Source organism: Harpia harpyja (assembly GCF_026419915.1).
Source record: "Harpia harpyja isolate bHarHar1 chromosome W unlocalized genomic scaffold, bHarHar1 primary haplotype SUPER_W_unloc_2, whole genome shotgun sequence".
Classification (NCBI taxonomy): Eukaryota; Metazoa; Chordata; class Aves; order Accipitriformes; family Accipitridae; genus Harpia; species Harpia harpyja.
This window is the reverse complement of record NW_026293184.1, coordinates 143,513-165,130: the sequence shown is the minus strand read 5'-3', so window position 1 is coordinate 165,130 and position 21,618 is coordinate 143,513. Positions and strand designations below refer to the sequence as shown.

At 43.0% G+C, this 21,618-nt stretch overlaps 1 pseudogene; it reads right to left on the bottom strand.

The window, feature by feature from the left end:
• Positions 1 to 3,650: 3,650 nt before the first annotated feature.
• Positions 3,651 to 21,618, bottom strand: part of LOC128138143 (zinc finger protein 608-like) — a 45,719-nt pseudogene continuing 27,751 nt past the window's right edge.

Sequence of the window (21,618 nt, the reverse complement as noted above, 5' to 3'; positions counted from 1 at the left end):
TTGCCATGGACTAATCCAGACTGCACTGGAAAAAAGTGAAGCTCTGGAACACCTGCAATACATTGATGATATCATCGTATGGGGCAACACGGCAGAAGAAGTCTTTGAGAAAGGGAAGAAAATAATCCAAATCCTTCTGAAAGCTGGTTTTGCCATAAAAGAAAGGAAGGTCAAGGGACCTGCACAGGAGATCCAGTTCTTAGGAATAAAATGGCAAGATGGACGTCGTCAGATCCCAATGGACGTGATTAACAAAATAGCAGCTATGTCTCCACCAACTAATAAAAAGGAAACACAGGCCTTCTTAGGTGTCGTGGGGTTTTGGAGAATGCATATTCCAAATTACAGTCTGATTGTAAGCCCTCTCTACCAAGTTACCCGGAAGAAGAATGATTTTAAACGGGGCCCTGAGCAACAACAAGCCTTTGAACAAATTAAACGGGAGATTGTTCACGCAGTAGCCCTTGGACCAGTCCGGGCAGGACAAGATGTTAAAAATGTGCTCTATACTGCAGCTGGGGAGAATGGCCCTACCTGGAGCCTCTGGCAGAAAGCACCTGGGGAGACCCGAGGCCGACCCCTGGGGTTTTGGAGTCGGGATTATCGAGGATACGAGGCTCGCTATACTCCAACTGAAAAAGAGATATTGGCAGCATATGAAGGAGTTCGAGCTGCCTCAGAAGTGGTTGGTACTGAAACACAGCTCCTCTTAGCACCCCGACTGCCAGTGCTGGGCTGGATGTTCAAAGGGAGGGTCTCCTCTACACATCATGCAACTGATGCCACGTGGAGTAAGTGGATTGCACTGATCACACAACAGGCTCGCATAGGAAACCCCAGTCACCCAGGAATTTTGGAAGTGATCATGGACTGGCCAGAAGGAAAAGATTTTGGAATGTCGCCAGAGGAGGAGGTGGCACGTGCTGAAGAGGCCCCGCTGTATAATAAACTGCCAGAAAATGAGAGGCAATATGCCTGTTCACTGACGGATCCTGTCGCATTGTGGGAAAACATCGGAGGTGGAAGGCTGCTGTATGGAATCCTACACGACAAGTCGCAGAAACTGCTGAAGAAGGTGGTGAATCGAGTCAGTTTGCAGAGGTGAAAGCCATCCAGCTAGCGTTAGACATATTGCTGAAAGAGAGAAGTGGCCAGTGCTCTATCTCTATACTGATTCATGGATGGTGGCAAATGCCCTGTGGGGGTGGCTACAGCAATGGAAGCAGAGCAACTGGCAGCGCAGAGGTAAACTCATCTGGGCTGCTGCACTGTGGCAAGATATTGCATCCCAGCTAGAGAATCTGGTTGTAAAAGTACATCACGTAGATTCTCACATACCCAAGAGTCGGGCCACTGAAGAACATCAAAATAACCAACAGGTGGATCAGGCTGCCAAGATTGAAGTGGCTCAGGTGGATCTGGACTGGCAACATAAGGGTGAGCTATTTATGGCTCAGTGGGCCCATGATACCTCGGGCCATCAGGGAAGAGATGCAACATATAGATGGGCTTGTGATCGAGGGGTGGACTTGACCATGGACACTATCGCGCAGGTTATCCATGAATGTGAAACATGTGCTGCAATTAAGCAAGCCAAGCGGTTAAAGCCCCTGTGGTATGGAGGGCGATGGCTGAAATATAAACAGGGGGAAGCCTGGCAGATTGACTATATCACACTCCCACAAACTCACCAAGGCAAGTGCCATGTGCTTACAATGGTGGAAGCAACCACCGGATGGCTAGAAACATATTCTGTACCCCATGCCACCACCCGGAACACTATCCTGGGCCTTGAAGAGCAGGTCTTGTGGCGACATGGCACCCCAGAAAGAATTGAGTCAGACAACGGGACTCATTTGCAAAACAACCTCATAGACACCTGGGCCAAAGAGCATGGCATTGAGTGGGTGTATCATATCCCCTATCATGCACCAGCCTCTGGGAGAATTGAGCGATACAATGGACTGTTAAAGACTACACTGAGAGCAATGGGGGGTGGAACTTCCAAACATTGGGATACACATTTAGCAAAAGCCACCTGGTTAGTCAACACTACAGGATCTGCCAATCGGGTGGCCCTGCCCAGTCAGAATTTTTACGTACTGTAGAAGAGGATAAAGTCCCTGTAGTGCACATGAAGAATATGTTAGGGAAGACAGTCTGGGTTACTCCTGCCTCAGGCAAAGGCAAACCCATTCGTGGGATTGCTTTTGCTCAAGGGCCTGGGTGCACTTGGTGGGTGATGCGAAAGGATGGGGAAGTCCGATGTGTGCCTCAAGGGGATTTGATTTTAGCTGAGAATAGCCAGAATTAAACTGTATGATATTAGTTGCTATATAACCCTGTTACTGCATGTTATCATTACTATAATTGTTATGTGCTATATCCATAGTACTACAGTAAGAATCACTTAGATCAAGCAAGAATGAACTGTGATAAAACTGAGCAAAGCGCAGTAGTGATGGAACCAGAACTGACTCCAGCATGCAACAATCCAACGGTGCACACCATCCTCCTGCTGCGTCCAATGTCACCCACTCGCCATAGCGCACTGAAGCCCAATCCTGCTCTGCCGACTGAGAGGACTTTGCACCATCCCTCCTGCCCAGAAAGACTGGTATGACAGATGGAGCCCAGAGTCGGGAACTAAATGAACTCGACGAACATTTTATGAACATGACCCATGAACTAAAGGAATGATATCTGTGTGTGTGTATATATATACACATATATATATCATTGTTTATATGTCTCAAAGGGACGGAAAAGGTGATGATGATAGACCAGGATGTAACTAAAGGTATGGGAACTGAGCATGACGTCAATGGTATAGAATAAGGGGTGGATACTGTCCTGGTTTCATCTGGGATAGAGTTAACTGTCTTCCTAGTAGCTGGTACAGTGCTAGGTTTTGAGTTCAGTATGCGAAGAATGTTGATAACACTGATGTCTTCAGCTGTTGCTCAGTAGTGTTTAAAGTCAAGGATTTTTCAGCTTCTGATGCCCAGCCAGCGAGAAAGCTGGAGGGGCACAAGAAGTTGGCACAGGACACAGCCAGGGCACCTGACCCAAACTGGCCAACGGGGTATTCCATACCATGTGATGTTACATCTAATATAGGAACTGGGGGGAGTGGGGGCGGGGGATCGCCCCTCGGGGACTAGCTGGGTGTCGATCGGTGGGTGGTGAGCAATTGCACTGTGCATCATTTGTACATTCCAATCCTTTTATTATTGCTGTTGTCATTTTATTAGTGTTATCATTATCATTATTAGTTTCTTCTTTTCTGTTCTATTAAACCGTTCTTATCTCAACCCACGAGTTTTACTTCTTTTCCCGATTTTCTCCCCCATCCCACTGGGTGTGGTGGGGGAGTGAGCGGCTGCGTGGTGCTTAGTTGCTGGCTGGGGTTAAACCACGACAAAGGGAAAGAAGAAATAGCCTTTCATGGTTGACACTTTCTAAACATGACAAATACATTTCTCCTTTTCTGTGTGGTTTGCAACTTAGCAGCAGACTCTGTGTGTGAGCCTGGTTACTAAAACAAAAAAGTAAAGAATATGTATATTTTTTATATATATATGCACATATATATATAAATATAAGTCTAATTACAGCAACAGTTGTTATTCTGTGATAAAATCTGCAATTTACAAAAATGAAATGACTGGGTTTTACCTGCCATTAAGGCATTTCAAATTAACAGCATGGAAGTGATGTGTGTAATAAAGCACTTCCTCATGTGATCCAGTTACATGACAATGTACATTTCCAAATTCATCATTCTCTGAAAAGAGAAAGAAGAATATCTTAGTATGGGGTGTCCTTTTTTCCTAACATTCGAAGATACACTGTGAAATGAAATCTGCACAGTACTCTGAATCCCAAGTGGAAAAGACAGCAAGTCATGTCCTCTTCCCTCCCTTGCCAAGCTAACAAATAACTATGCTAACAATGCTAACAAATAACATGTCGGGATTTATCTTCTGAGTTCTGAAACTCTATCATGCATCAGATGATACTTCAGAGCTAGAGAACTTTTTCATTCAAATAATTCAATCTAAGAGTATTATAATGGTGACGTGTTTTCAGAGTCAGCTTTCAGAAAGACACCAATAACCATGGAACTTTATAGTTCTATCTAATACATTAAACACTATGAGACTTATCATGGAAGTGATGAAAGACACTCTACTGTTAAGGGTGTTTTGTGTTTTTCACTTAAAATGGGGTGATTATTATAAAGAAGAGTCTCTTTCCTGTTGGAAGTTGAAGAGTAATTCCAATTGAAAACCTAGTAAATAATTAAGAGGCAAATGCATGGGATTTGCATGTAACTTAAAAATAATGGAACCTCCCTAGCAAACCCTTCTGGAAATAAAATCAGCAAACCAGAAAGATTTGCAGATTAGATAAAAGCATACATTTACCTGGTAGTAGATAGAGCTAACCGAATGTGAAGTTTAAACTACTTTTAAAAATAATTTGGATCTTAATTATATTTCATAACCACTTATTTTACCTTAATAATAACAAAACCTAAAACATACCCTATAGGAAATCTCAGAAGACAGACTATTTGTTCCCTCTTAATGATTTGTATTACAATTAAAGGACACAATTCAAGTACAAAAATGTCATCTTAAAGAGGATAAAACTATAATTAACGCAAAGTCCAGCCAACCTCTTTCCCTGCCTTAAAAACTGTGTCTTACAAGGAAATATATACCTTCAGGCTATAAAATCTATGATTTCCTTTCTCCTCTCTGTATTAAGATGTATAGTTCAAGATTTACTGGATATTTACCTTCTTTGTGCAGGAAACATACCAGAGGCAAACGCCTGAGCAGCCACCTGCTGAGTGGCAACAAGGGCAGCAGAGGTCAGTCCTGAAGGAAAGAAGAAACAAAAGAATGTGGATGTACTTCTGGTTTTGATGGATTTTTGTGTTCAGAGAAATGGTAGGAAGAATCTCTAATGCAAATAAACCCCCCCTACTATGAGAAAATGGCTTTTAATACTACACAAACAGTACGTTTCAGGCAACAGCATTAAGACAGTCTGCCCAGCATGACCAATATGCCATCATATAGTACACTGACTTCTCCTTGATAGGTATTTTACAAGAATATACAGCATTCCAACTTACTGTATTCCTTTCCAAGTATTGCACTGCATGATGCTAAATGGTTTGTATAATTTTCTGAATAGGAAGCTCAGTAGAAATAATAAGTACCAGGAAACAACAAGAATCAAAAGTCACAGTGAATTACAGAAACAACATGTTAGTTGCTCAGAATGCAATACTTTGATAAAAACTTATAATTTCTACAGTTTTCCTACTGAACAAGCATAATGCATCCCATAAGTCATGTGGAATCACTGAATCAAACTGAGAAATTTCAAGGCTTTTACACAGGAAAAATAACCATGAAGGGACTGAGTGAACATAATGAATTTATGTCATTTTAGCTACCAAATGTGATAGCATGTACTTTGCTGTATGGGAGCAAATCTTTTAATTCATCTAGAATACAGGGTTAGAGAAAAACAAAGACTAGTATAAAACCTAGGGAGAATGAATCATGTCTTACTGTGCTGCTTTTTCCCTGACTGCAATTTTGTGCACTGCATTTGCCAAAATACAAAGAATTCTCTTTCAGATGCTCCAACTGTAATGAACTCAAACCCTTGTGACTACAATGCCTTGTACATAAAATAAGTTCAGTATAAAAAGCTTTTGTCTTTTCTACACTTCTTTCATTGCTTACACAACCCTAATTATATAAAAAGGGGGTTGTCTGGTTTGTTTTTTTGCCACCTTTCAGGCAGTTAATGTCAGTTTGCAGTAGGATTCAAAACATTCATGTGAACAATGGCCTAACTGGTAAATCTTTAATAATGCTCTGACAACCAGTTTTGGAAACAAAACTTGGTATTTCTCAGGCCTGAAGATATTTATTTGATGTCAGTCCTTGCTGTGAATTTTCAAGCCTTCTTCCTAAATATAAAGCACTTGGATTTAACAGGGGATCTCTATTCGAAACATTTCATGTACATATGACTTGCAATGTCAAGGTAACAACTTCACAAGGCACTGCTAATCCCACCACTGGAAACCTTCAGCTTACCTTGGAATGGGTCATATCAACCAGGTATAAGTGGGTAACCCATTCCAACATGTGTGATGGTGTGTATGGAGGTGCCTCTGGCTAAAAGGAGAATGACAGTCTTGTTCCCTCTCTGCTTCCCATTCATGCTCAGCTGCGGATTTTTCCACAGGCTGACGATAAAAAGGTGAAAGAAAACTGATGTGAGAATTTTAAAAGGGAGGAAATCACAAAAAAAAAAAATCTACTTACTAATATTACCCTGCAATGACCTTTCAAATTCAAATAATGAAGCTGATTTCTTCTGATGAAGAAATCTCTCTACTGGAGATTTGCACTTGATCTTAGCCTAAAGCTGGTGTATCTGGTTAATGGAAGATTTTCAAGGCACAGAGATTTTGAGGTGACACACTGCAGCATGAAGCCATCATGCTGACTACTAGTTTTGGGTTCTCTTAAGCCTGGCTGACTTGCAAATGCCTGAACAACCTATCTGAGCTCTTAAGACCTGATGTAAATTAGTTCTCAGCCTTCTTTAATGCACTCTGGGGATCAAACCTGCTTGAGCAGTAAGAAAAAAATTCTTTTAAAAACATAATCTAGTCAGTGACTTGCTCACAATTAAAACTAGAACCAACCTATCTGAAAGTAGAACAATTGTGTTCATTCCAACATGGAAATTTCTGAAATTTCCATGGAAATCTTCAGAAACAAATGCTTTTCAGAAACAGAGGTAATCTGCTTTTTGTAAGATATGGATGGCTTCATGGCAAATATACTGAGGGGATATTACCAAATCCCACAGCCCAACTTTTTATTTCATTATGTGTTTACAAAGAGAGCTTCCTGTGTAAGTGCAAAAAACTCTGCACCAATGGGTATTTCTGAATATAGGTTTTTATGTGAATCCATTCACTTAAGTTAAGACTGAACACAGAACTCTGTTTATGTGTCACTTCCAATTTATGCCAGAAAAGCATTCTGACTTCAAATTACTTTTATTTTAGGCAGCAGTATAAAGAAGCATCATGCATTCATAGTTTGATGCCAGGCTGTGTGTGCTGCTTAAAATTATGTTCTCTACCTCTCCCCAAATGTACCTCTCTTCAGTAACAACAGATGAAGCCTTACAATGGGGGACTTGCTGAGATATTGGTTGGCATGCTGCTGGAGCAAATCCAGTGCTTTGGACTCAGTGGTTGATTTCACATTGATGCTTGGAATGGTATTGACTTTCTCTGCCTCTTCTCTCCCTGACATCTTCCCATAAACAGGATAATGAAATCCTGGAGTGAGATAGGTCCCTGCAGGTAAACAATAAATGCCACATCAAGTTACTGTTTTTACAGTTTGGTTATGTCAAGGTAGGAGGAGGGGATGCCAGGACAGAGGGCAACATCAGAAAAGGATCATGTGGTTATCAAATTGTATTTATTTTTTTCACCTAATTTGCTGTAGTGAATGAAGGCTATAGAGGGCTGAGCTCATAGCCATTTCATACATTTACGGGTTCTCCTTAAGTGAAAGGAATAATAGTTATAATGCTTGTGACACTAAGTGCTTAGAATATTTTTCTAGGCAATAAACTATCTGTCAGTCTAACAGCAATAGCAGACTGTCAAGGGTTGAGGAAACTGTAGCTGGGAACTCTGACAGTTCATAAAAGGAACATCCTGTATTAAATGAATTTCATCTACAGAACTTTTCCTAGCACAAGCACAAGCAAAACAAAGCTGCTAACAGAAATATTAAAATGCAGGCTTTACTGCACTTTGAGCGTGTAAATCTTTACTAGTGTGCAAGGCAAGTTTCAGAATACATACCAGGATAGCTGTGCATTAGGACAGGAGAGACTGCACGATAGGCTGGATGGTTGGGATCGTACATCTGTGGATAAGGGTAAGCATGCAAGTACTGGATATATGACTGATGCTGACTCATTGGTGAGGAAACTGCCACTCTAGCACCCTGAGAGTCCTTCCAATTTACAGGAGTCTTTTGATCATCATTTTTTATCTTGCTCTCATCCACTGATTGAGAATCAGAATGCTCGACCTCTTTAGGCTCCTCTTTAATGCTTGCTAATGAGACAGGAAGGTTAGGCAGGGAACTTTCCCTGTTAGGTGTTTTTCTAGGGCTGTCTTCTTTTAACTTTTTCTCATGATCAAGTTCTGATTTTTGCTGATCAAGGTATTTGGGCTGACAGACATAATGATGCCATGTTCGTGAATCTGGGTCCTAATATGGAGCAGAAAAAATTTTTTTCTCAACCTCAGTGTTGAAATAAGATTATTATTGATGTTTCCAATTTCAGTTAATGTATTTTTAGTAGCTGTTTTAATAACATACCTGCATTACATAGTGGAGAGGTTTGCTTGCTACACAGTGCCTTGAGCTCCAAGCCAAACCAATGTTCCCATGAAAGAATAAGATACTATTATCAATATTTAATTCAATTGCTTCATCTTATATCCTCCTTCATGCCTTTAACTAGCTTAATCATGAAGTACGTAAGCATTGTATCAAATTTCTGAGACCTTACTATAAATAAAGCATTTTAATTAAAACCCACAGAGAGATTTTCCCACTTGTCCTAGTTTCAGCTGGGATAGAGTTAATTGTCTTCCTAGTAGCTGCTACAGTGCTATGTTTTGAGTTCAGTATGTGAAGAATGTTGATAACACTGATGTTCTCAGTTGTTGCTAAGTAGTGTTTAGTCTAAAGTCAAGGATTTTTCAGCTTCTCATGCCCAGCCAGCAAGAAGGCTGGAGGGGCACAAAGAGTTGGCACAGGACGCAGCCAGGGCACCTGACCCAAACTGGCCAACGGGGTATTCCATACCATGTGATGTCACATCTAGTATAGGAATTGGGGGGAGTGGGGGCGGGGGATCGCCGCTCAGGGACTAGCTGGGTGTCGATCGGTGGGTGGTGAGCAATTGCACTGTGCATCATTTGTACATTCCAATCCTTTTATTATTACTGTTGTCATTTTATTAGTGTTATCATTATCATTATTAGCTGCTTCTTTTCTGTTCTATTAAACCGTTCTTATCTCAACCCACGAGTTTTACTTCTTTTCCCGATTTTCTCCCCCATCCCACTGGGTGTGTAGGGGAGTGAGTGAGCAGCTGCGTGGTGCTTAGTTGCTGGCTGTGGTTAAACCATGACACCACTAGAGACGAAAAAATATCTGTCAACCACAAAATTAAAGCTTCCTAATGATATGTCAGAGCACTTAGATTACCTGGAACAATGAACCTGAAAAGCTGATCTAGCTGGAAAGATGCTTATGCTGCTTCTGATATTACAAACACTCATGAATCAGTGGAAGTCAGACATTTAGGCAGACTCCTTCAGCTGACAGTCACTCTTATTTTAAGTTTGTAAAATTACACACACATAAGTATTTACAGAATCAGGACCACAAGGTTTAAAGAACATGTACAGGATATCACAAATACATTTTTACATAATATATTATGTAGAGCTGTTTATAAGTATGTTCTAGAAGTAAATAGGTGAGTTCTTTGCAAGACTACATCAAATCAGTACTGAACAATAACAGGAAACTTTTCTTTTAAATACAAGATATGCAAGAGCTAACTGTAAACATTGTCTCTAACAGATATACATTCACACCAGAACATGAAAGCATTCAACACTGAGGCTCTGGTTCAGAGCATAGAGACAGTAACTGCCTCGAATGAAGGAAATAATCTGACATCTAGTAAGGTCAGCATGAGCCACTAGATGAAATTTTGGTTCTATTGAAGTCAGTGGCAAAACTATCATGGACTTCAATGGAGAGATGATTTCATCCATTGTATAGGTGTGCCAGCTGGGGTTAAACCATGACAATAGGTCTGTCAGGGTTTGGGGTTGGTTGAAGAGGGAAGGAGAACTTAACTATTTCAAAAAGGTCACTTTGAGTTAAGATAAAGAGCTGAGCTTCAAGCCAACTCTTCAAAGAATCAGTTCACCCATCTTTAGTAAATGCCGACTATCATTTAATACACAGAAAACCAAAACACTCCAAACTGTGTTTCAAATCTACTTTGTCCTCTCACAATGAAAGCTGCTTATTTTGCTTGAAATTTCTGATTTCTGAACTTAGCAAATTGCTTGGAATTCACATCTAGAAGAGAAAACTTAGAGGAGATTGAAGTAGACGGACGCCTGTAATCTTGAGAGCAGACAGCAGACGACCCTTTATTGCTAAAACACACACATACTTATAGTCACATATTCTGCAAAGTCACTGTACACGCGCACAAACATAAAATATGAATGGTTATATCAACGCTGTACACGCGCATAAACATAAGATATAATTGGTTATACTAACACTGTACACGCGCATAAACATAGGACACAATTGGTTATATTAACTAAAACACGCGAAACTTGTCTCAGTCTAATTGGTCAAGATAAACTGCCGAATTGCGGTTCTTTGTGCCAAGTTCCCTTTATCTTGGAATGTGCACCTGTGTTCTTCTAATTGGCATCTTTCTTTTTTTGTCTTCTTGTTTATTCTGTTCAAGGTCTTCTAAAGGCATCTGGAATGCTCTTGCGACCGTTAGCTAAATATGTGTCCACAAAATCTAATTCTATTTTATTCTTGCATGCAATTTAAAATAGTCCATTCATATTTTAAGCCTGGATTCTGTCACCACCTTGCTAGTTTTTTTTCTTTTCGAACAGCTCAACTGAAAGGCCTATTGGTCTATTCACAGACTACAATACTATCCAGCAAGAAAAAAGCATGGCAGAGATTGATTGGCTGCAAAGGTAAAAGAACATAACAAAATCAGAGACAATAATCTCACATGATTTAATTGTAAGTCAAGGCACATTTGTTCTATTTCCTGTGATCTGTATTGGCTTTGTGTGGCAAGGTTTTGGTAGCGGGGGGGGTTACAGGGGTGGCTTCTGTAAGAAGCTGCTGGAAGCTTCCCCTGTGTTCGAGAGAGCCCATACCAGCCGGCTCTAAGACGGACCCGCCGCCGGCCAAGGCCGAGCCAATCAGCGATAGTGGTAACGCCTCTGTGATAACATTTTTAAGAAGGAAAAAAGTTGGGACAGACGGAAAACGGCAGCCAGAGAGAGGAGTGAGAACATGTAAGAGAAACAACCCTGCGGACACCAAGGTCGGTGAAGAAGGAGGGGGAGGAGATGCTCCAGGCACCAGAGCAGAGATTCCCCTGCAGCCCGTGGGGAAGACCATGGTGAGGCAGGCTGTCCCCCTGCAGTCCATGGAGGTCCACGGTGGAGCAGATATCCACCTGCAGCCCGTGGAGGACCCCACGCCGGAGCAGGTGGGTTCCCGAAGGAGGCTGTGACCCCATGGGAACCCCGTGGGAACCCCGCGCTGGAGCAGGCTCCTGGCAGGACCTGCGGATCTGTGGAGAGAGGACCCCACGGAGCAGGTTTTCTGGCAGGACTTGTGACCCCGTGGGGGGCCCACGCTGGAGCAGTCTGTGCCTGAAGGACTGCACACCGTGGAAAGGACCCATGCTGGAGCAGTTCGTGAAGAACTGCAGCCTGTGGGAAGGACCCACGTTGGAGAAGTTCGTGGAGGACTGTCTCCCATGGGAGGGACCCCACGCTGGAGCAGGGGAAGAGTGTGATGAGTCCTCCCCCTGAGGAGGATGAAGCGGCAGAAAATAACGTGTGATGAACTGACCGTAAACCCCATTTCCCCGTCCCCCTGTGCCGCTGGGGGGTTGGTAGAGAATCTGGGAGTGAAGTTGTGCCCGGGAAGAAGGGAGGGGTGGAGGGAAGGTGTTCTGAGATTTGGTTTTATTTCTCATTGCCCTACTCTGGTTGATTGGTAATAAATTGAGTTAATTTTCCCCAAGCTGAGTCTGTTTTGCCTGTGACGGTAATTGGTGAGTGATCTCTCCTGTCCTTATCTTGACCCACAATCTCTTTGTTATATTTCCTCTCCCCTGTCCAGCTGAGGAGGGGGAGTGATAGAACGGCTTTGGTGGGCACCTGGCGTCCAGCCAGGGTTAACCCATCACATGATCTCACCTGTTTAAATCTTGTGGTCGGATCTACTCCTGTTTGCTTCATGGAGTCCATAACAGATTTCATCTCCACAACTTCCTTTATGAACTGGTGGTTTTCCATTTGTTTGGCTTTGAAACTGTCAGACTGAAGCTGCTGCTGGTGATTGGAAAGGATCTGTGATTTGCTCATCTCCTCGCCTTTGTTAGCGACTGATGACCCTATTTTAGTGTTATTTTTGCTTGACTCTGTAGTTGAAGGGGCCTTTGAAATAGTAGCAGATGGGTTATTTTTCTGCTTATTATCACCGTTGCCAGTTTCCTTCAAGGGGGGTTCATTTTTCCCTTCACGGTCTCTCCCAGTTTGTGCCATTTTCTGTTCTGCTAATCTTTGGTCCTCATAGTATTTTTCATACTGCTGTCTGTAAGCAGGGTTAGAGGCCATTAAGGACTTTTGGTCCATATAGAGTCCATAAGCATACTGTCCATAAAAAAGTGACTGGGCAAGTTCAGGGTGTCTTTGCGTTATTACTGACTGATGTTGTGGCTGCAAATTAGTGGAATTGGTTTCACTTTTCTTGGAATCTGACAGTTCTGTCTTCTCTTTCTTTTCAGCCTCTTCCTCAGCCTCTTTTTTGATCTTCAGTCCCTGTTGGGTACTGCTGTTCTCAGCTGCTGGGGCACTGACCCATCCAGAGTGCACATAACTTGGAGAATAATAAAGTCCATAGCCATGGCAATAAGGAGAATGGGACTCTTTTGCTTGAGCCGACTGTGTTATGGTTGAAGAATGTGCTTTTACAACACTGTCCTTATTAGATATAATATCCAAAGGAGAGATGGCCTTTGAATTCATTCCCTCTGACCTGCTGTCAGAGCCACCGTCATCAGCTGAATCAGAAATATCCGAGTAAGCAGGGCTGTTGGTTTTAGTGGCTGCAGTATCTACACCACTTTGTGTCAACACATGCAGCAGCGCGACTGAAGAATGTCCATTCACCAAAGTGCTGCATTCCATCCTGGAGGCACTTCCTATAGAAGGGCTGGGTGCACTGTCTGTGAACCTGTAAACCTTATCAGCTTCAGCCTTAATACTTGCCATCCTGCTCTCTTGAGACTCTGACAGTCCATTAGTTAACACTTCATTTTTATTGATATGGTCCTTTAAAAAATGTCCAGATAAATCTTTCCCAGACCCTTTGGAATCCTCCAGCTTTCCCAGCTTAGAAACCATCTTAGGGCTTCCAGTCTCATTGCTTTCTTTGTCTTTTAGCTTTCTCTTCTTTTTCTTTTTGTCTTTGAGTGATGTGAGAGCTGGGTTTACAGTGCTTGGCTCTCCCATAATTGTGGGCTTTAGTTGAATAGGTTTTGGTGTAGCCTGAACAACAGTAGTTGTTAGAGAGGGAAGTCCTGGTATTGTCCCTGTAGTGGTGGTTGTAAAGGCTGCAGTAGGTATAGCTATTAATTTGGGAGGAGTTGGTGCTGGCGCTGGGGCAATGGGCCTGGCCATTTTCAGTTTGGAAAGTTTTTTATCCACTTTGCAATGATTAGCTTTTTTGCCTTTGTCTTTATGACCCAAAATTTTCTTGTCTGTCAACCCTTCAGCCTCCAATTTGGGCATTTCAGTTTGCAAATTGCCATCTGCTAGCAAAATATTGTCCAGTGTGGATGCCATATTAGAAATTACCGGAAGGCTGGCCAATTCACTGTTCAGACCCTTCTTTTTGCCAGCATTCTTGCCAGTTTTGGAACTGATACCTGAACTGGGGCCATTGCTGGTCATCTCCCTTTTTCCTTTGGGGGTCCCTGGGGTAGTGATGGAGAAAGGAAACATTGGTGCTTTTAGTGGATCAAAGATTGACAAATTTGTGCTTGGCTCACTGCATTCAAGTGCCACATTACTCAGTGCTTCCTCGCAGTCTGAAATTTTGTCTTCACTGTCAGGCTCAAACTCCAGTTTGTTTTCTGGATCTAAATGTGCATGAGCCTGGTGGTATCGGAGTCCATTAATGTGCTTGTACTTTTTGTTGCAGTTGGGGTGAGGACAATCAGTCAGCACTGGAGAAGAGCAACCTTGGTCCAAAAAAGTAGCCTCGAGTTTCCCCTGTGGGGTGGTGGGAGTGTTTCTAGAGTTAGTACGAGCACATTTTCCAGATTTATTGTCCTCTGAACTGGAGTTCAATTCTAGCTCCATTGGAGGCTTATTTTTCCTCTTGTTTGTGGATGAGGGGCTGGCTTTGACATCATCCACAGAACAGTTTGGTGATGTCCTGCACCCACTTGCATTAAGGCTGCCCCTCCTTCCCTTTCCATTGGCACCACCTCTATTCTTATTCTGAAGTCCTCTAGACTCTGTAAAATTCGCATCATTTCCAGGTACAGCTGCAGTGGACCTTGCCCGCTTTCCTCTGCCCTGGCCTCCTCACATTTCCAGGTCACTTGTTGGTGATTCACAAAACCTATATAAACAAGAGCAGATGTCATCAGCAGGAGCCATGAATTGAATAAATGCCAAAACAACACCGCTTCCCGTAACATAACCTTCAGCCATGTTAAAGGAAGGTTGTCCTTCTTCCAAATGAGAACATTGCAGTCTCAAAGGGAATGTCTTTTAAAAAAGACAAAAATGGAAAAGTCTAACTAGAACAACAAAGAGAAAAAGTTTCCAAAATTATAAAAATGTATTTTTAAATTAATTCCCCTTTGAATTAATTCCCCACATATTTCCCCTTCCCTCTCAAATAAAAACTTTCACCCTAATGTCCCCACTTTTCAGTGTGGAACAGAGAATTATTCATTCACTGGTACATGTTTTCAATTATATCCAGGGTTTTTTTATTAATTTCTGTTTAGTCTCTTGACAGAGATTGGGGAGTGAAAATACAGTAGAGAAAAAACAGACCCAGAATGATTGCCTACCTGGGAGGGGCCCAATCATGCTTGGTGCAGTCCAGCAGTGTTCCCACGTAAGTCTTGTTCCTCCACATAACATTTACTACTAGGACACCTGCCGATAGGAGAAAAACAATTATCACAGTGAGAACAAGAACTGGGGTAGGGTATTTGTCTTGTTCTTTTTATTTCATTTGTTTTTCTTCCCCACAGAATGAGAACTTTATTCTCATTTCTTTTCAAAAGTTGTGGTCTATATTCTTCCTCTTTTCTGGTTTCAGTGACCTCAAGTTAAAACCTATAGGAAAGAGAGCAAACAAGAACGAACAAGAGTGCATGTGTAAATGTGTGTGGGTGTAAGAGAAAATGTGTGCCTGTGTGACTGAGACTGTGTGCAATCAAGATACAGCTAACAGAAGGAAATGGTATTTCATAGAATAGTTTGGGTTGGAAGGGACCTTTAAAGGTCATCTAGTCCAACCCCCCCTGCAATGAGCAGGGACATCTTCAACTAGATCAGGTTGCTCAGAGCCCCTTCCAACCTGACCTTGAATGTTCCCAGAGATGGGGCATCTACCACCTCTCTGGGCAACCTGTTACAGTGTTTCACCACCCTCATCACAAAACAATTTCTTCCTTATATCTAGTCTAAATCTACCCTCTTTTAGTTTAAAACCATTACCCCTTGTCCTCTTGCTACAGGCCATGCTAAAAGTTTGCCCCCATCTTTCTTATAAGCCCCCTTTAAGTACTGAAAGGCTACAGTAAGGTGTCCCCAGAGCCTTCTCTTCTCCAGGCTGAACAACCCCAACTCTCTCAGCCTTTCTTCATAGGAGAGGTGTTCCAGCCCTCTGACTGTTTTTGTGGCCCTCCTCTGGACCTGCTCCAACAGGTCCATGTCTTTACTGTGCTGAGGACCCCAGAGCTGGATGTAGTACTCCAGGTGGGATCTCACAAGAGTGGAGTAGAGGGGGACAATCACCTCCCTTGATCTGTTGGCCATGCTTCTTTTGATGCAGCCCAGGATATGGTTGGCTTTCTGGGTTGCGAGCGCACATTGCCAGCTCACGTCCAGCTTTTCCCAGGTGCAGGACTTGGCACTTGGCCTTGTTGAACTGCATGAGGTTCACATGGGCTCACTTCTCAAGCTTGTCCAGGTCCCTCCAGATGGCATCCTGTCCCTCAGGTGTGTCAACCACACCACTAAGCTTAGTGTCATCTGCAAATTTGCTGAGGGTGCACTCGATCCCACTATGTCACTGATAAAGATATTAAACAGTACTGGTCCCAATATGGACCCCTGAGGTTCACCACTCATCACCGAACTTCATCTGGGCATTGAGATGTTGACTACTACTCTCTGGATGTGACCATCCAACCAATTCCTTATCCATCTAACAGTCCATCCATCAAATCCATATCTCTCCAATTTAGAGAGAAGGATGTTGTGGGGGACTGTGTCAAAGGCCTTACAGAAGTCCAGACAGATGACATCCATAGCTTTTCTCTTGTCCACTGATTTAGTCACTCTATCATAGAAGGCCACTAGGTTGGTCAGGCAAGACTTGCCCTTGATGAAGCCACGCTGGCTGTCTCAAATCACCTCCCTGTCCTCCATGTGACGCAACATGTAGAACATGTATTTCCCATGTCCTCCTGTAAAATGGCAACACTCATCTCTTAATTTTGCTTTTATTGCACATAATCGCTTTTGTTTGCCAGCCGGTCAGCATAAACTGAGCACCAGTTACAGTTTTTAAATAAGTAGGTGACTAAGAACCTGCTTTACATTGACTAATATAATGATGCTTCTATTTATTTGAAATTGCATATCCAAACACACAAAAACTGTCCTGGTTTCAGCTGGCATAGAGTTAATTGTCTTCCTAGTAGCTGCTACAGTGCAATGTTTTTGAGCTAGGTATTAGAAGAATGTTGATAACACTGATGTTTTCAGTTGTTGCCCAGTAGTGTTTAGACTAAAGTCAAGGATTTTTCAGCTTATCATGCCCAGCCAGCGAGAAAGCTGGAGGGGCACAAGAAGTTGGCACAGGACACAGCCAGGGCACCTGACCCAAAGTGGCCAACGGGGTATTCCATACCATGTGATGTCCCATCTAGTATAGGAACTGGGAAGTGGGGGCGGGGGAATCGCCGCTTGGGGACTGGTTGGGTGTCGGTCGGCGGGTGGTGAGCAATTGCACTGCGCATTAATTGTACATTCCAATGCTTTTATTATTGCTGTTGTCATTTCATTAGTGTTATCATTATCATTATTAGTTTCTTCTTTTCTGTTCCATTAAACCGTTCTTATCTCAACCCACGGGTTTTGCTTCTTTTCCTGATTTTCTCCCCCATCCCACTGGGTGGGGGGGTGCCGCACTTTCTCCGCTGCAACAATCTAGGGAAAACGACACATCGCCAGGGACTTGCCCTGGGGAGAAAACGGACCAACACAGATACTGTGGATCAAACGGTTTCTCCGTTTATTAACTGCGCAACACTTGGTTATATATGTTTCTAGTATCTACTCACACATAAGCCATTTGTTGATTGGTTAACATGTGCCGTTCACGTGCTTAAACAATAGTCTAATTTGATAAAGTCTTCTGATCACGCGAATAGTTCCTCCACCTGCATGCTGTCTTGCACCCTGTCTTCGGTCACATTGCCCTCCTGTTATCAGTCACGTACGCCCGACCTTGTTCTACTTTTTGTGCTTACTTCAACAAACTTATAACAAAGAACAGTAGTGTCTTGTGATAGCAAACAGAGAATAACAGTTGTGCTTTATGCAGTTTCCCTCGTTCTCCCACAAGTTCTCCCACAATTCCCCCTCCCTAAGCTCATCTAAACAGTTTTGCTTGCAATAGGTGAGTACAATACATAAGCGTGCATAGTTTGTTTAACTATTCTATCTAACATACTTTTCCAAAGCGCCAAAGCACAGGGAATGATCATACAGACAATGGCCAAAACACACAGACCTCCAATGATGGAGAAACCCCATTTTTTCAACCAGCCAAACCAATCCTCAAGAATACCTGAAATCCCTACCACTTTACGGCATCTTGGAGTTGTCGAATAATCTCGGCTTGTTGCCTGATGGTTTTCAGCGTCTCGGTGTTGTTTGTAAAGTCTAAACAACAAAATTCTGGAAAAAGGGTGTTGTTTTGTTTGCATCCTACCTCAAATTGAGCCAGTAGAAAATCTATGGGTGGAAGTAATGCTTGTAATTGATTTGTTGTCGTTTCCTGAAGCGCTGTTAATGCGTCGATGGCACGAGCAGTGGCATTTCCTTGTTTTAAAACCAAACAGGCTAAAGCTTGAATATTCATTCTGTTTCTCCAAGGTCCTACTGGAGTAACCGATGAGAGTGTCAAGTATAAAAAATCAGTGGGTAAATGGACGTTGGGGTCACAAGAGCTGTCCAATTTCGTTACCTGTACAGTTCTTTTTTCTCGACGTGTCACGTTGATTAATTGTGCTTCTGTAGGTGCCCAGGCTCTCAATCGTCCTATGGACCAGAGTCCTCCTCGCAGTTTTTGGGGGTATCACTTTGTAGGCTGTTAATCCTTATTGGTTCCTTGTACATCTGGTCGGATCCGTTTGGCCGGTACGCATCTGGGTCCTGAGTCTGTTTGGACACAGGCGTATCCTCGCCCCCATTGTAAAATGGGTACCGGCCCTTGCCATTCCATCGTGATTGGATCTCGATACCTTACTGGTGCTCCCAGCGTACGGTCAGATAGCAATGCGGTAGAAAAATGTCGCTGTGCCGCGGTGTGATGCTGAGATGGATCTGAGTCGCCTCGTGGCATATGATTTATTACCACACAGGCCTTGGCTAACAGTTCATTTTGATAGCTTACGGGTACCTTCTCCCCCTCCCTAAGATGGTCTAACTGCGTCTTTAGGGTTTGATGGGCTCGTTCAACGATTGCTTGTCCTGTAGAATTGTAGGGTATTCCGGTTATATGTGAGATGCCCCACTTATTTAAAAATTCGCGAACTCGAGAACTAACATAATTGGGGCCATTATCGGTTTTTATTTCTTGTGGAACCCCTAATATACTGATGGCGTGACAAAAATGTTGTATGGTGGCGGTGGCGTTACTTTTAGTTTCGGCAGTAGGGCAGATATAGCTGCTGCAAGTATCTATAGTAACATGTAAATACTTCCGGGGTTTGAAAGGTTCATAGACTGTGATGTCTGTTTGCCAAATTTGATTCGGTCGTAGACCGCGGGGGTTAATTCCCCATGTCCAAGAGTTAGTTTGACGACAGTGTGGGCAAGAAGCGACCACTGCTCGAGCATCAGACAGGGGTAGTCGGAATTGTCTTGCTAGTGCTTTAGCTCCCTGATGAAAAAATTCATGAGAAAGTTTGGCTTGTAAAATGGGAACACCTACTGTCTGAATGAGGGTTCCTGCTGCTTTGTCTGCATGAGCATTTCCCCCCGTTAAAGCGCCCGGTATTTGTGTATGACTGTTAACATGTGCAAAAAATACAAGTTCTTGTCTTTTCTCTAATATTGATAACAGCTCTCGAGCTGGTTCAGTCCCTCCCGGTAAACTTTGTTTACATCGTTGTGTTAAGTTATACACATATTCGCTATCTGTTACAATATTTAGAGGGATGGTAGGCCAAGTCGTTAAAGCAGTTAACACAGCATGTAATTCTAAAGTTTGAACAGATCCTTGGCTTTTCCAAGCTCTGGTATGCCATTGATTGTCCAAAAACCAGGCTATAGCTGCCTGTTGAGTCGTTCCAGAGGCATCTGTAAACACAGTGAGGCCTTGGAGGGGTTTCTCTGAAATGGGTGTTTGTGGTTTGAAGGTTGATGATAATAGACTCTTAATGAGAGGGTCACCCCTAGCCGGGATAATTTGCCCCATAAAATCTGCTAAGGCTGCTTGTAAACACATATCAAACATTAGTAATTGTTCAAAATTACGGGGACTAACAGATGTTGAAATAAATTTAGGATCTTTTCCTGATAACTGCTGCGTTCGTCGTCGTCCTCGAGAGATTGCATCTGCCAATGCTACTAAAAATTGTGGTGCGGCTTGTTTGGGATAACTGGTATACAGCCATAACAAAGGACATACCCGTGAATCAATGAATTGATATATTAGTCTGTTTGCTCCTTCTCGTTGCATAGTTATATGCAATTCTAATGGGATTTCTGGGGTATAACGGTTGAGACTCCTGTGAGCTGGTTTAGTAGTTATCTGTTGTAACACAGCCTTTTGTGTGTCTGTCAATGTGCGAGGAGCTGCGACATCTGGGGTTCCTGCTAAATCTGCTAACAAGGGTTGTAACTCCTTGTGTGTTATGGGAATGAATTGTCTTAACCACTGTAGGTTACCAACCAACACCTGTAGGTCGTGTAAGGTCGACACTTGGTGTTCAATTTGTAGTTTTTGAGGCTGGACTGCCTGTTTCTGAATGAGTGTTCCCAAATATTTCACTGGAACAGTTATTTGTACTTTTTCAGGTGCTATTTCCAGACCATGTTCTTTAAGAGTTTGAACTAAGTGTTTTAAAGTTGTGTTAATGTCTCCCTCCCCGCATAGCAAAATATCATCCATATAATGACAGAGAACCCAATTTTGATGTGTATCCCGAAACCGACGCAACGCGCGAGAAACAAACCACTGACACAGAGTTGGGGAATTTTTCATCCCCTGTGGTAACACCGTCCAATGGTAACGTTGCACTGGTTCTTGATTGTTGATCGTCGGGATCGTCATCGCGAATTTGGGTTGATCGTCCGGAGTGGAATAGAAAAGAAACAGTCTTTTATATCAATCACTACAACAGGCCAGTTTTGGGGTAACATGGATGGCCAAGGTAAACCTGGTTGTAAAGGTCCCATGTCCTCAAGAACGGCATTGACCGCTCTGAGATCATGTAGAAGATGCCAGGCACCTGACTTCTTTTGGATGACAAACACAGGGCAATTCCACGGACTGGTGGTTGGGACTAAATGTCCCTTTTCTACTTCACGCTGTACTAATAGCTGTAGCTGAGACAGTTTTTCTTGGGGAAGGGGCCACTGGTCAACCCACACCGGTTGTTGAGTTTTCCACTTCATGGCTAGGGCCGGTGGGCATTGGCCAGCGGCCCCTATAAAAATGTGGATCTGTGTGCAACTGTGAGTCGGAAACTATGCGCAGCGACAAGCCTTGCATAGCGTCTCTCCCTAACAGGGGTAAAGGAAGTCCTTTTAAGATAAAAGTTTTGATAACAGTCAATTGGTTCTCTCCTTTTATTTGAATTTGAATTGGCAAAAGGCTTTTTTGGGTACCTCGACTTCCTCCAACCCCTGTTACTGAGATGCTGGTCTCTTCCAGAGGCCATGACACTGGCCAAACTTCTTGTGGGATTACTGTAACATCGGCCCCAGAGTCTAAAAGGGCTCTGATTTGACATATGGTCTGTCCCCATCGCTCACACACTGGTTGCATTGTACATTCAATAGTAGGTCGCCTTGACATATCTAACACCAAATGGGCCATAGGGGTATCTTCAGGAATATACATTGGTATTTCAGTGAGGGGAACTATAGTGGCTTGTATAGCATCGTTTGTTTCAGTGCAC